This window comes from Triturus cristatus, chromosome 3_2 (genome assembly GCF_964204655.1).
Source record: "Triturus cristatus chromosome 3_2, aTriCri1.1, whole genome shotgun sequence".
Classification (NCBI taxonomy): Eukaryota; Metazoa; Chordata; class Amphibia; order Caudata; family Salamandridae; genus Triturus; species Triturus cristatus.
Genome location: NC_140584.1, coordinates 848627882 through 848644576, shown reverse-complemented (window position 1 = coordinate 848644576; position 16695 = coordinate 848627882).

Below are 16695 nucleotides of genomic sequence, written 5' to 3'. Positions count from 1 at the left end.
TTGGTAGAACATACGAAGCTGGGTGGGGGTCGCTCCGGGTACCGGAAAGGGAGGGAAGCTCGAAGTCGACCCATCAGGCTCCGCGCGGGAGTGGCACCACCCGCGCGCCTCGTCAAGTTGGTCGACCGACGAGAAGAAGGCGAAGAGCGATGATGCTTCTTCGACTTCTTCTTATGCTTTGACTTACCCGACCCTGAGTGCGAAGACTTTGATGACTTCGAGCCGGACTGATGGTGGCTCTGCGACCGGTCCCTCGACCTCCCTCTCGACTGGGACCTCGAACGGCGCGGAGCCGACTGCTGTCGTTCATGCACCTTTCGGGACCACTCCCGCAAAGCCTTCGACGTCAACAACTGACAGTCGGAGCATGACTTGGGGTCATGGTCGCGCTCCAGGCAAAAGAGGCACACGTGGAGCGGATTCGTCACCGACATCAGTCGGTCACAGGAAATGCAGGCCTTGAAATCGGACATCCCTCGTGCACCTGTTCGGAATCGAAGACTCGAAACGAGACCGACAAAAGTTGAGAAAAAGTTATTCAAAAATGACTGAGGTACCGCTCTTCCCGGATCTGCACTGGCTGGCGCGTAAAAAGAAAGAACTGAAGACAGCGCGCGAGGGCGGCGTCTAAGTAGCTGCCGCAACGTCATCCCGACGACCACGACGCCGGCGACGAAAGCGGAGCCAACCGACGCCACCTTCCGACACGCAGAGGTACTGCTGACGAAAAATCTTTCCCGATCCAGTCTGACGCCTGGGGGTAATTCTAAGGTAAGCTATAACTAACGTGTTTCTTTCAGATGTGATATCTGTCTTTCACTTCGTAGAAACTAAAAAGGGGAACATGGTGTCCAACCCATTTCTTGTTGTGTCATCCTTTTTATCAAGACTAGTTCTGCGTTAGCCAAGAAAGACCCTCTTAACGGCAATTGTGCCCGCTCCACTTAGGCCATGGCAGCTTTTACTTCTCACCAGAGGTGTCCTGGTATCTGAGATCTTCCCAGTGGCGATCTAAGTATCTTTGCATAGTATTGTCAAGCACTGATGCTGCACAGCTCAAGCACATGATGGATACTTTGCCCAAACGCCATTGAGTGATTTCCGTAGTTAATTGGCATTACTCAGTTCAGTTCAATTTACTTTATTCGGCAAAAAGCCATAAAAATCAAAAGCAACACAGTACACATATCATGATATTATTAAAATACAAGAACATCGAGCACATAAGTAAGAGGTTTAAACTAAAATACTTATTGTTAAATTGATAAGAAACCTCTTCAAAACTTTTCGAGGGCACAAAAAAATAGGCCTGTAAATTTAGTTAAAACTAAACAAAAGGTCTCTGATATAAAAGATCTTTACAAACATGCCATTTGTTAAATATTAAAAAATATAAAGTGTCACATGCTATTAAAACTCTATTCTGTTTGGTACAAAAAGGCCTACAAAGTTATTTTAAAATTGCTCAAAAGGACTCAGATATAAGGATCTTAGCAAACGTACCATTTATCTTTTAAGGAGCGATATAAAGTGACGTGCTTCAAAACTCTGTTGCCTTATCGTACAAAAAGGTCGGACAAGCCACAATCAATATTCAACATTGACTTTTTTAAAAGGCCAACTTATAGTACACATTATTCAGAGGAGTATTTCTTCATAGCGTTTCCTAATCATTAGGGCTGTCCTGATGTAATTTGAGACAGCATGGCAGATCTTTAATGTGAATAGGCTCTGCAAATATTCCAGTCCCACTTTGTATTGTCTAATGTTTGATTTGGGTAGTATAGGAGCCAGATAAGAAGAGCGCGGGGCAGAGTATAATGAGCAAAACAATATGAAGTGGCTGGTACTTTGCTTTGCAACGTTGTTGCAACAACATGGTGGTAAATCATGCTGCCAAACTTTTTGCATAGGGAAGGCTACCTTAAAATGAACAATATTCAACCTGAAATGAGTGAGATACACTTGGAGAGTTGGATCAATCGACCAGAAAAGGTATGGTTGAAGGGTCCTAGTGGTTGCCACTACTGAATAATTCACGTCTGTATGCAACTCCTGAGCCTTCGCTAATCTCTCTTCGCTACAGTGCTCAAGAACATTTTTTAACGTTCTCTTTACAATTAAGTTTAAGTGCTTGCGGGTTACTATATGTGTCCACCATACCTAATTTCCCAAAGGTTTTCTTCAAATAAGCAAACCGGGGATTCACTTTGCGCCATCTAAGGCTAAGCAGGTTTCGCCCAACACTGAATCCATAGTAATCGTGGGGCTAACTCAATCGATCCGCTAGAAGAGTATTACTTTGAGACTTAATTATGAGTGACAAGTTTGCAGGAAGATGTATTAATAATAAGAAAAGTTACTTACCTTTGGGTAACAATATTTTGTTTGGATACATAATCTTCCCTCAGATTCCTCACCAACAGCTCTCCTCTCGGTGTGTCAGTTTCATGATTATTGAGATTCTAAGATATGCAAACAAATGATGCTATATTTGCTGAGGTTGATGTTTTCTCCGTCATGCCTCAATGGGGTGCGGAAAATATGAAGGAACTGATCCAATAGGGCAGATGGCACCTGGTATACTCCGTTGGCATTTCATCCTGCAGGCAGAGTCCTCGCTAAAGCCCCATGGTGCCACCTGACAGCACTGCAGAGCAATTGCCGAGAAAATGTTTCAAGACCGGTCTGGCTCTCGGAGAAATAGTTATAAAGATGAGGACTTTGCAAGAAGATTATATGTCCAGCAGGAATATCATACAATAGGTAAATAACTGTTTGACTGTATAGTGGCAATTCCTATTGGTTGCTTCTCTGATGTGCCAGGATAGGCTCTTGGGAGCATATATTATAACTGGTTAGCTACTTATTTGCTGCTTCTGGACAAACTCCTCAGTACACATTATGGCGGCTGCTTTATTGTGGAGTCATCAGAGCATATATTGTCTCTTACCTAGTTGAACCCTGGCACACCTTGGTGGACTTCTCAGGCATATTCTATGGTTGATTGTATAATAATTGCTCCTCTGTGTGCTTAATGGTGCACCCATAAGAGCATATTCTAGGGCTGACTGTATCATGTCCATGTCTATTGGTTTCTCCCTGCTACACCAGGCTGCAAGGCTTGGTTTCCATAGTACACATTCATGGATTCACCAGATATACACTATGGTTGGTTGTATAATGGTTACTCCTCTGCTGCTGTACCCACCAATGCATACGCTTTGCCCATTCTTATGGACTGCTCCCTGCCACAGCTTGGCATGTCCTATGGCCTTATTCAATGTGATTTAAACTGTATGATATAGGACAGTCTAAAACAAGTAGGCATCCTTATGCACGTACAATCATGTTTTCACACACTTTTGTCCAGCACCCATGCACAGGCACAGGTATACTCTTCATACGACACCATTTTTCAGTGTACGACAAGACACATGGTACCAAAATACTTCACACTTAGGCACATTGTACTCATACCCTTTCCATCCATCCATACCCTAGTATCTAGTGCTTTAGATTTTGACTTAACACTCCCTTTTCACTTCACAATCATGCATAGGTGCTAAGCACACAACAACAGCACAACTCTAGTCATTGTGCACGATATCAAGCATTACCTGTATAGGTCAAATGACAGACACCCATGTTTCCATCCACAGCACTTCCACAGAGTATCATGCTACTCGTCTGCAAATGTGCTTTGGATAGTAGTCAGGGTAATGAATCACTTTACAAATGCAACTAATGTATAAAATAACCCTCACAGACCCTTTTTCATGTTTTATATGAGGATGAACAAGGCTCTGGAGGGGGTCAGAGCCACTCATGAGATTTAAAGGCCACTATATTGTGGTTGAAAAACACAGATTTTAGACTAGAAAAAAACTGCCTGAAGAATCCAATGACCGATATGCAGAACATCTACTTATTCTTGCATGTACATGTGAATTCAACAGAAGTTTATAATATTATCTGAGAGACCATTTAGCAGTTTTGCTCTGAAAAAAGGTGCAGTAACAATTGTTATGTTTATAGAATCTAAATCTTGCGAGACTGTTGATATTGTCAAGGGTATTGAGCGCTCTAAATAGGCCTCAAGGGAACTCAACAAAAGAGAGATCAGTTGTCCTAATGTTGTTACACTTTCTTTAAGCTAAGTGTCACACAAATTTAGCAGCAAAGGGTCAGAGAACAATATCAGACAGGGAGAGTGCTACCATTGTGGATCAAGATTTTAATTTAGCTGATGCTGGAAACTGTCCTGCCATTAAGCAGGACATGCAAAAATTGTGGTAAGGCAGGGCATTCTGTAAAAGTGTGCATGAGTAATCCGAAGGGCACGCCAATTAACACTATATACAAATTAGGAAACAAGCGCAATTTAGTTTTGTAAGTCAGCAAGGTTCAAGAACATCAACGGGAGCTGCATGGAGGGGACACAGTATGTGAAATAACAATTTATGTGTCTGCCTTAACAGTAACTGTTGATTCTGGATTTACAATTACTGCGAGAATGTGGCCTGATATATGCTGTCCACTAGTTCTAGTGGGCACCTTGTATCAGTCCAAACAACCCACTATGGTGAATTGGTTAAAGACAACCTTTATTGAAAGCTATCCTAGTGGTAGCTATGGAGAGCGGCCTTCAGGCTAAGTCTTGAAGGAATGTAAAGCAGCTTGTTTTACCAGTCTATAATCTCTTGAATGATCAAATGAAAGGACAACCACACTAGGGGGCAGATTTACAACTTCTGGCGCATCTCTGCAAATCAGCAGGGATGTGCCAGAACAGATGCGTCACGTAATCCCCCTTGCGCCACCACAGATGCGTTGCATTTACAATGCGGCGCACCATGGTGCAAGGAGGGGAAGATGCATGACGCATCGTGTGGCGTACAGGTGGTGCATTGCTGGAGTCGTGACGCAAGCGCGACGCAACTCCTGCAATGCACAGGGGCCGCCCATACCTAACGTGGTGCGTCACTCCTTACGCCTGCTTCAAGCAGGCGTAAGGATTTGACGCAGCAGCGTCGTAAAACTGACTCCGTGAAACCTTGTAGATTTCACTGCATCAGTTTTACGGGGCTTTCCTGCGAGGGAACGCCCACCCTGCGACAGAACGCCCACATGAAACCTGATGCAGGTTTCATGTGGCGCAGGGCTTTACAACATGACACATCTGCCTAGATGCGTCACATTGTAAAATAAGTTGCAACGTGGCGCATGGTTTACGCCACCGCTGCGTCACAAAAGTGAGGCAACGGCGGCGTAAAAGTGTCGCAAGGGGCTTGTAAATCTGCCCCCAGGTATATATTCAAAATATATGTATTTAGGTTAAAACACACCCCTCTAGTCTCTTTATGAGACTGGAGTTCGAAGAATTTAATTTACAAGTTAGCAATCAACAGTAATAGCATAAATACACGTTTGGGCCCTAGGGGCGTACCAAACCATATACCAATAAAGTGGTATAAGAACCACGACTGAACTAGACACAAGGCCTAGAGCCTGTAGAATCGCTGGGACCCCAACGAACCACCCAATGTAGTGACATAGGGGACCCACAGGGGCCGTGTGCAGTGTGTAAACACAACCGCGGGTTCCCGTTAGTTTCTATGGGCAATGTCGCGGTTGGAAATTTAAAGATTAGGGACACTTAGAATCGAGTCAGGACCAAACGCTTTTGGACTTAAGAAGTTCTAGGGCTAGCACCCATGGAGTATGCGAGTTACCTCACCCAGGGAAGCCGGGTGCATAGGTGTCTTTTGGTGTCGGGTCGCGTCGTCGATAACAATGGAAGCTGGCAATGAACTGCTGCTGTCGAGAAGAGGAGAAGTGTCCAAAAAGATCCAAGCCTGGATCTAGGATGGAAGGAACCTGAAAGCAGACGGGACAGAGTCTGGGTCACTAGCCAGTGACCGAGGGCAGGATGGACCAATGCCCACAGATGTCGGGTTCTTCAGGTGAGTTGATGGGTGTCTTGACTCTTCATGCAATCTGTGGAAGTCAGCGCACTACTGAATTTTCAAACAGTATAGTTAATCACCAATAATAAATCTTACTAAAACATGAACTGCGTGCTAATCGGAAAAAGGTGGCCACCCTCGTACAACATGAAGAAAACAGGTGCCGAAGCAACTGTATACCGATTGCACAGCTAAATGTGCCTCTGTATGTAATCCACTAAACCTGTGATTGTTGTTGATAAATAAAGTAAACCGTGGTATAAGCAATTGTTGTACTGGATTCAACTCATTTAATTCATGAGCTTTCAAACCCACAAAGAAAACAAACTGTTTGCATCAACGATCTGATAAATATACAATTGTGTGAATAAACAATTGTTTTAAATTTCTTATAAATGCACATTAAACAAAGTGAATACAAAATTACAAGTTATTGTACAGCATGACAGTAGGTATTGTTGGTAGCCCAATGCATTTCGGGATTTACAGCAATCCCTTCTTCAGGGGCCTGTATATAAAAGAGAAACAGAAAAAATTTTTGCAACATATAATTCAGTATAACAATGTCAGCCTGAATTTCATTTTTGGAAAAAATGTTACATCGTCTAGCTGCCCAGAAAGGTCTGACCGTGCCTGTACTTGTCCTACACGTACATAGAAGTGTGATTGAAGTAGAAAAATAGTCCTGTGCGTAGTTGTGTTGGCATAAAGAGCCAGATATAAGAAACATCCTTAAATCCAATGATGAACCCCTGTGCACCACCATTAATAATTATGATCCCGTGAATCGTGAAAAATCTCCTACAACCAAATGAAAATAACATGTGAAAAAAAATCCTTACGTGAAAACTGTCAAGTTTCCATTCAGCATGAATGGCCTCAATGTTCTCCCAAACGGAGGAAAAGGAGAAAAAATGCGTAGCGGTACTACTGGCTACTTCTGAACTGTTCAAAAGCCTGTGTGCAGAAATGACAATGTAGTGTAATTGACTCGCTATATCTTAATTTACTCCGTCTAATAACACCCTCCTATCGTAGGAAATCACAATGTTTACCTAAGTGTTTACCGAGGACAACTGGGTGATCGGTGTTGAAATGGTAATCACAAGAAGCACAACCTCCGTTGGACGTGTCAAAACAGCCTGTTGGAAGTAAAACAACAATATGGCTAATGATTCCTGCTCACTCCACATAAAGCGACGAGTCTGTTCATTAACTTACTAAGCGTACACGCTGACTCGAATGTCTGTGTGCCTTACCTCAAGTGGCCCTTCAAAACCCTTTGAAGCTCAAAAGAGTGAAGACGAACTCCGTCAGGAAACGCTCTCGCCTATCCCGTTTTCAAACACCACCGAAACTTTATATCGGAAGTGCAAGACATGCGCAGACCAGTGGTAATTGAAGAAGGACTAAAGTAAATGTCTTTCTAATCTAGATAAGCCCATACGAAAATGGCGCGCTGAAGCTGCCGTGTTAACAATAGTAAGTGACCTAAGCTAACACCGGATTAATGCCGCTCTGTATCCTTGAAAATTATACAAATGAACACTGACTGTGTGGTTATTATCTACTAAGCCCATACGAAAATGGCGCACTGTAGCTCCGTGTTAACAATAGTGAGTGACCTAAGCTAACGGCGGATTAATACCGCTCTGTATCCTTAAAAATTATACAAATGAACACTGGCTAACCCTAAAGGTAAATAAGTGAGGACCTGCTTTCTAATCAAGTGAAAAGAGTGACTGATGTTGTTATCAATGGAAGGGTAGTATGCCCAATCCAAGATGGCGTGCTGGATGTTCAAAAGAAACAACCCAGTAAAAAAAGAATCCTAAGTAATCCGAATCTTATTGGTAAATTGTCAAAAACCTATGAGATAGTGCTAGGCCCAAAGTGGTGATTGTGACGGAATGAGAATATTGGATAAAATATGAAAATGCACAATGACAAGAAAACAAGGTGTTACTAAGATTATTATAAAAGTGTGAGATGAAAATAGATACCAAAACCAAGAAAACGTGAGGACAGTACTTACAATCTATACAAATTCACTGTAAGCATCGTGAAGACAGTACTCACGATCTATACCAATTACAAAAAGCACACAAGTTCTAATTTGTCGTTCAATCCTGCTGGTACTAGTGTGTGTAGAAATTTGACCCACCATACCTCTCTTTGGGCCAGTAATTTGGCTGTGTCTAAATGAGTGTTAAGAGGTACCATTTCAAGAATTGTGAACTTCAGTTGGGCTATGGTATGTTGATGTTCCATCCAATGTAATACTAAGTGTGATTTTTGATTCTTTGTGCGAATCGTACTTTTGTGTTCTGAAATTCGGATTTTTGTTTTGCGCGATGTTTTGCCCACATATAACAATCCGCAAGGACACTTAATGGTGTAGATAACATTCAAACTATTACAGTCTCCACTGTATTTGAGTTTAATGGGTTTCCCAGTGTGTGGGTGATTGATGATATTACCTTGCATCACATTGTTGCAATTTACGCAATTGTAGCATTTTTGCATCCCTGAAAATGGTGTAGTAACTGTTGCTGCTGGTTGTTTCAACAATTCTTTGATATTTCTGCTGCGCTTGTATGCAAACAAAGGTTGCTGTTGAAATAGACCATTGAAGTCTGGTTCTTGTTGAAGTATTTCCCACCTCTTTTTGATGATTTTGCTTATTGCGGGAGACATAATGGAATATTTGGAGACGAAAACTCGTCAAATTAGAACTTGTGTGCTTTTTGTAATTGGTATAGATCGTGAGTACTGTCTTCACGATGCTTACAGTGAATTTGTATAGATTGTAAGTACTGTCCTCACGTTTTCTTGGTTTTGGTATCTATTTTCATCTCACACTTTTATAATAATCTTAGTAACACCTTGTTTTCTTATCATTTTGCATTTTCATATTTTATCCAATATTCTCATTCCGTCACAATCACCACTTTGGGCCTAGCACCATCTCATAGGTTTTTGACAATTTACCAATAAGATTCGGATTACTTAGGATTCTTTTTTCACTGGGTTGTTTCTTTTGAACATCCAGCACGCCATCTTGGATTGGGCATACTACCCTTCCATTGATAACAACATCAGTCACTCTTTTCACTTGATTAGAAAGCAGGTCCTCACTTATTTACCTTTAGGGTTAGCCAGTGTTCATTTGTATAATTTTTAAGGATACAGAGCGGTATTAATCCGCCGTTAGCTTAGGTCACTCACTATTGTTAACACAGAGCTACAGAGCGCCATTTTCGTATGGGCTTAGTAGATAATAACCACACAGTCAGTGTTCATTCGTATAATTTTCAAGGATACAGAGCGGCATTAATCCGGTGTTAGCTTAGGTCACTTACTATTGTTAACACGGCAGCTTCAGCGCGCCATTTTCCTATGGGCTTATCTAGATTAGAAAGACATTTACTTTAGTCCTTCTTCAATTACCACTGGCCTGCGCATGTCTTGCACTTCCGATATAAAGTTTCGGTGTTGTTTGAAAACGGGATAGGCGAGAGCGTTTCCTGACGGAGTTCGTCTTCACTCTTTTGAGCTTCAAAGGGTTTTGAAGGGCCACTTGAGGTAAGGCACACAGACATTCGAGTCAGCGTGTACGCTTAGTAAGTTAATGAACAGACTCGTCGCTTTATGTGGAGTGAGCAGGAATCATTAGCCATATTGTTGTTTTACTTCCAACAGGCTGTTTTGACACGTCCAACGGAGGTTGTGCTTCTTGTGATTACCATTTCAACACCGATCACCCAGTTGTCCTCGGTAAACACTTAGGTAAACATTGTGATTTCCTACGATAGGAGGGTGTTATTAGACGGAGTAAATTAAGATATAGCGAGTCAATTACACTACATTGTCATTTCTGCACACAGGCTTTTGAACAGTTCAGAAGTAGCCAGTAGTACCGCTACGCATTTTTTCTCCTTTTCCTCCGTTTGGGAGAACATTGAGGCCATTCATGCTGAATGGAAACTTGACAGTTTTCACGTAAGGATTTTTTTTCACATGTTATTTTCATTTGGTTGTAGGAGATTTTTCACGATTCACGGGATCATAATTATTAATGGTGGTGCACAGGGGTTCATCATTGGATTTAAGGATGTTTCTTATATCTGGCTCTTTATGCCAACACAACTACGCACAGGACTATTTTTCTACTTCAATCACACTTCTATGTACGTGTAGGACAAGTACAGGCACGGTCAGACCTTTCTGGGCAGCTAGACGATGTCGAAGGGAAATAAAGTTTTCCGATAGCAGACTTTCACCTAGTGAATGTGCACAAGGGAAGGGGATCCCTTAAGGGTGGAACTGAAACCCTCACACACCCAGCAAGCTAGGTGTCATGCTTCATCATCTGGGTTTTGCTCCTCGTCGGGTCGGCGGTGCAATACCCGACGGGCACCCATACAGGGGCTCTTTATCGGAGATCTTTTGTTCCCTGCCGTATGGTGCATGCGTGTGAGGGCCCGGGAGTGTAGATGTATGTGGATTAAAAAAGGTTGGTTAATCTAAAATGTAACTTTATTGGCTCAGTCAACCACCTTGTTAAAAAGGGGTGAGTGGCGTCAAAGCTATATTTGCTCACAAAAGGAGGAGTGGCTAGCTACGCTCTACTCTTCTGGTCCACATGTTTCGCGCCCAGTCGGTCAGAAGGATCTCATGGCGCTTCGTCAGGACCTATAATGCTAAAGTGAAGTGTGCTAAAAACTATCTACAGTGTGGTGTGAAAACAAGGGTGAAAATAGTTTGTTAGTCAACCCTTAATAGGTGCCCCTACCTTATGTATTGTTTATAAAAGGGGTCACCTAAAGAAAAGAGAAAAATTGGAAAAATGTATATATCGAGAACCACCCTTGGCATCTGTAAAACATTTAAAAATTAGTTAATTAACACCAGTTCAGTAAACCAGTTTTCAATTTGATATATTCCAGACTATAATCATACTGGATTACTAACTGGATACTGACCAATCAACCAATGATGATTTTTCAAGGAAAGGAAAACGGTTAACAAAGGAAGCATAGCAAGGCTCTGGTTAAAAAACACAACCATTATTACAGTTGCAAAGAACAAATCATGGTTAAGTATGGACTCACCAATTCTTTTTATAAAAACCTCATCATCAGGTGCATGGCGCGTCAACAGGGGGAGAAACACATTCGTTCCCTATGGTATAATAATATAAAGGGAAGAAGTAGAGGCACAGGCAAATTTGAAGTTGACAAGGTCACAAGGGAGAGATCTCTATCCTTAGTGTCTCTTATACATATTGCTCAAGCGTGTAACACCTCTCGCGTGTGTTATAATAATATGGTCCCTAAGGTGGTCAACCAGGTGCAGCTAATCGAAGCCGAGACAAAATGGTGTATGTCCCGATTGGAAAATCAAAAAAAGCCTTTGATAAATTACAGAACACACCATGAGTGTGAATACAAGAAGCAATGTCTATCTATGTGTGCGCCCGAATTAGTCATGGTAATCCTTAGTGGGAAGTCACAGTGCAAATGCGCGTGTAAGAAGAATTGCGCCCTAGATGTGAAAAGGTCAAAGTCATGGATCCGTGATGATCGTATTTCTGACCAGTACAGAGTCCTATGAGAGAGAACAACTCAATAGCACCACATTGCAGCAATTCAAGTGTGTGCCGGAGTTAGACAAAAACCTGATGAAAGTGCGGTTTCTCCTTAAGGTGTCTAAAAAGCCCCAACAAGTGTCTAATGTTTAAAACCACACGCATGAAAAAGTTATCGAGGGAACCCAGGATGTACTTACACGGCAAGATTCCCCTGGAGGTTAGTAAACCTGCCCACGTCGCCGAACCCGGAAGATGAAAGATGGGTCGGTGGCGCTGTATTTTATTCAGTCAATAATTGGCTAGGAGCTAGTCACGTGTGATGATGTCACGTCCATAGCGACTGTAACTAGCAACGTGTATGTCATTCCTGATGTGAATAAAAGTTTATTTTGGGCGCCATGTTGTAGTCGTCAATATGTGTTACAAATACTTATCAGGTCTGGTTAGTTAGGTAACCCAAACCGGGCGCCATGATGGAGTGGTGTGGGTCTAGGAGCAAGGTAGAAAGGTAGAAGGGAATTTGGCTCTATTAGTACATGAAGCAGTGCATAATCGGTGATGCTGTCATCCGTCCAAGTTGTGGTGGCTTAATCACGGTCTCATGATGTAATGGTGCAAATGTTGGTAAACATAAAGGACTAAGTGTCAGTAAGACCATCAGGTGGTGCTAGTACTATCCTGCCACCTCATCATTATCGCTGGTAAGGAGTCCTATCAATTAGATATTGTAGACCAGGGTATGTCATCATTGAGGCCAAGTCTATCCAATGAAAGGCGATGTACCCAGCGTTGTTCTAGCCTAAACATGGAATGTTGAGACATTCCAGGCTGGCTTTCAAGGACAATCCAATGTAGATCTGTAGGGCTATGTTTACATACAAGGTAATGACTGTAAAGTTTCGTGTTAGATTTGCCGCATCTAATGTTGCTTTTATGTTCAGTGATACGTGTTTTCACTGCTCGTGTCGTCATCCCTATGTAATAGAGATCGCATGGGCAAATTAATAGATAAATGCAGTTCGTGGAATTGCAATTTGTATGTCTTTTAGGACCCATTCGAAAGTGGCAGTAAGGCGAATAGATTTAGCCACAATAGTTTGTCCACAGCAAGAGCACCCTCCGCAGGTATAGTGACCCTGTACAGGGGGAAGATTCCATAGGGTGTTATGTGCAGAAGTTATGTGTTTTTTCGGTCTCGTGTGAACCAGAGTGTCCTTCAGATTGTTAGTCCTTTTGAAAGCGAAACGTGGCGGGGGAATCATGAGTGTACCTGCGGATAGTATTCCCCAATGTTTCTTTATCACTTTTTTAAGGTTGTTGGACTCTGGTGTAAAAGATGTGACACAAGTAATGGTTTCTATGTTGTCTTTTGTTCTCACTTCCAAAAGGGCCTCGCGATTGTTATTTCTGGCCCTCTTCATTGGGTTGTGAATCACTCGGGGAGGATAGCCTCTTTGTGTCAAATTTCCTGAGAGGATGTTGGCCTCAATTTTGTAGTCAGTGATGGAGCTACAGTTTCTCCTGAGTCGAAGGAATTGGCCAAAAGGCAGGTTATCGCGTAGGGCCTTAGGGTGGTGACTGCTGTAGAGAAGTAAACTGTTTTTGTCAGTTGGTTTTCTGTAGAGACTCGTGCTCAACCCTGTGGATGTCAGTCTGATGTTTAAATCCAGGAAAGGGATGTCAGAGTCGGAGATATGACATGTGAATTTCAAAAACTGATTCTTAGTGTTAATCCATTCACAGAATTCGTTGCAGGTTGTTAAATCCCCTTTCCATAAGATCATGACATCGTCGATGTATCTTTTCCAAAGGGTTAAGTTTGGCCCGAAGGGGTTGTCCACGTTCATTATCACTGCCTCTTCAAAAGCCGCCATATACAGGCAGGCCACACTGGGAGCAAAGGTACTCCCCATCGAAGTACCTTGGGATTGATGGTAAAGGTTATCTTTAAATGCAAAATAGTTCTCCGTGAGAGCTAATGTAGCCAATTCCATGATGAATGTTATGGGAGTAGGGGATGTCCATTCCCTTTTATGTAGGGCTGCCTCTATCACCGTCAGGGTAGCCTGTTGTGGAATGTTGGTGTAGAGAGCCTCTACATCAAGGGTCACTAGTAGGTCAACATTCTCGGTATTCTGTATCCCCTCAATCGTGTTCAAAATGTCAGTTGTATCCCTGACATAGGATGGTATCTCTTTCACCAGGGGTTGTAAGAAGTAATCGCAGAATTTTCATAAAGGTTCCAGGAGGGAGCCAATGCCAGAGACAATAGGTCTCCCAGGGATAGGAATGACGCCTTTGTGTACCTTAGGTAGTGTATAGAAATAAGGTACGACAGGCTTGGGAGTGATAAGGAAGTCTGCTTCTTTTTTCGTGATCCAGCCATTAGCTTCGGCCTCCAATACCTTGCTAGCTATTGTTAAATGTAATCTCGCCGTGGGATCAGTGTCGATGGGTGTATAGTATTTTCTATCCCCAAGTTGTCGTAGGCATTCTATTTCATAATCACTGGTGGACTGGATTACTGTGGCACCTCCCTTATCAGCCTGTTTGATGGTGATAGTGGTATCAGCTGCTAACGTTCTGGCCGCTTCCCTTTCTTTGCGGGTAAAGTTGTTGTACAAAACATTTTTATTCTGTACTTTGTCCAGGTCTTTTAGTACAGCCTTCTCGAAGGTAAGGACCTCCGAGGGAATCATGCTGTTAGAAGGGGTAAAGGTGGAAGCCTTATGTAGGCCAGTATCACTGGATTCAGTTGGAGGTTCGTCACGGAAGAATGCTTTGAGGCGTATTTTTCGGAAGAAATTCTGGACCTCGCAGATCAACTCGAATTTATCTACTCTAGGAGTAGGTACGAAGCCTAGTCCTTTCTTTATGACATCCTCCTCTGTGTCACTAAGGGATCTGTTGGAGAGGTTAATGACTAATCCCTCTGACCCCTACTTTTGCTCCGGGTTTCCATTTGTGGCTGAGGTTGAGGTTGATCTTGCCACTGGACATGTGGTGTAGCTTGCTGTTGTCCTCGCCTTCGCCCTCTTCCTCTGCCCCAGCCTCTGCCTAAAAAAGGTTTCGGGTTATTACCAGGGTAGAATTGTGGCGGGTATTGAGGAAACATGGGGTATTGCCAAAACGGAGGCTGAGGGGGGACAGGAAACATGGGTCCACCTTGGTTGTGGTATACCCGTGTATTGGTCTTTCTCTGATTCCTGTTATTCCAACTCCCTGTACTGGAGTCACTAGATGAACCTCTTCTGCTGTGATTAGAGTCCTCATCACTTGAATAGCCTGTCTTGTTGGAAACATAGTCTGCTTTCAGATAAGGAAAGACTCTCTCTTTGTCAAATCTGGCGATATCTTTCTGTAGCTTCGTTATTTTTTGTTTTAACAAAAACTCCCTGCTTTCAGAAATCTCCTGATTAATCTCTGCTAATTTGGTTTTAAAAATAGCAGATTGAGTGACGGGTTTCATAGTACTTTCAAGGTCTTGAATACGTGCAAGAATGGAGTCAGCCAATCTCTTGGCTGTCCCTATGATAAGTACCAATAAGTCCCTGGTGCACTCCCATGACACCAAGGACCATTCTTTCTTGAACAAAGGATCATCCAGGAACAGTCGGGGTATTAGATTGACGATGAGACCATTGGGGGCGATGTTGGCCCTAAGGTACTCAGTCATCATAGCTCCATGTATGGTTATTTTCAACCATTCTTTCTTCAACGTGGTTAAATTCGTCCAGTCATCCGACTGGGAACCTGAAGCTATGCTACCGTCGGTAACCAAGAGCGACGGTGCTCTTAAAATATCAGACACAGCGTCTTCACCGTAGCTGATACCTAGTTCCCCTTCCATAATTATTGGAGGGAAAAAGGACCTACTAGAGCCAAATAGCACTATAGGTAACCCTGAAAATTATCTCCTGCGGGGGACTCCCGCGCTAGATATGTTCAACAAAGAGAAGGAGAGTGAAGGGTGGATTATTTTTATAGAGGTCCTACACATAAGCCCTAAGTAGCGGTATCAACGAGAGGTGTGTAGTTCCTACAGGGTGAAAAGTCGAAGGGAAATAAAGTTTTCCGATAGCAGACTTTCACCTAGTGAATGTAAGTGCACAAGGGAAGGGGATCCCTTAAGGGTGGAACTGAAACCCTCACACACCCAGCAAGCTAGGTGTCATGCTTCATCATCTGGGTTTTGCTCCTCGTCGGGTCGGCGGTGCAATACCCGACGGGCACCCATACAGGGGCTCTTTATCGGAGATCTTTTGTTCCCTGCCGTATGGTGCATGCGTGTGAGGCCCCGGGAGTGTAGATGTATGTGGATTAAAAAAGGTTGGTTAATCTAAAATGTAACTTTATTGGCTCAGTCAACCACCTTGTTAAAAAGGGGTGAGTGGCGTCAAAGCTATATTTGCTCACAAAAGGAGGAGTGGCTAGCTACGCTCTACTCTTCTGGTCAACATGTTTCGCGCCCAGTCGGTCAGAAGGATCTCATGGCGCTTCGTCAGGACCTATAATGCTAAAGTGAAGTGTGCTAAAAACTATCTACAGTGTGGTGTGAAAACAAGGGTGAAAATAGTTTGTTAGTCAACCCTTAATAGGTGCCCCTACCTTATGTATTGTTTATAAAAGGGGTCACCTAAAGAAAAGAGAAAAATTGGAAAAATGTATATATCAAGAACCACCCTTGGCATCTGTAAAACATTTAAAAATTAGTTAATTAACACCAGTTCAGTAAACCAGTTTTCAATTTGATATATTCCAGACTATAATCATACTGGATTACTAACTGGATACTGACCAATCAACCAATGATGATTTTTCAAGGAAAGGAAAACGGTTAACAAAGGAAGCATAGCAAGGCTCTGGTTAAAAAACACAACCATTATTACAGTTGTAAAGAACAAATCATGGTTAAGTATGGACTCACCAATTCTTTTTATAAAAACCTCATCATCAGGTGCATGGCGCGTCAACAGGGGGAGAAACACATTCGTTCCCTATGGTATAATAATATAAAGGGAAGAAGTAGAGGCACAGGCAAATTTGAAGTTGACAAGGTCACAAGGGAGAGATCTCTATCCTTAGTGTCTCTTATACATATTGCTCAAGCGTGTAACACCTCTCGCGTGTGTT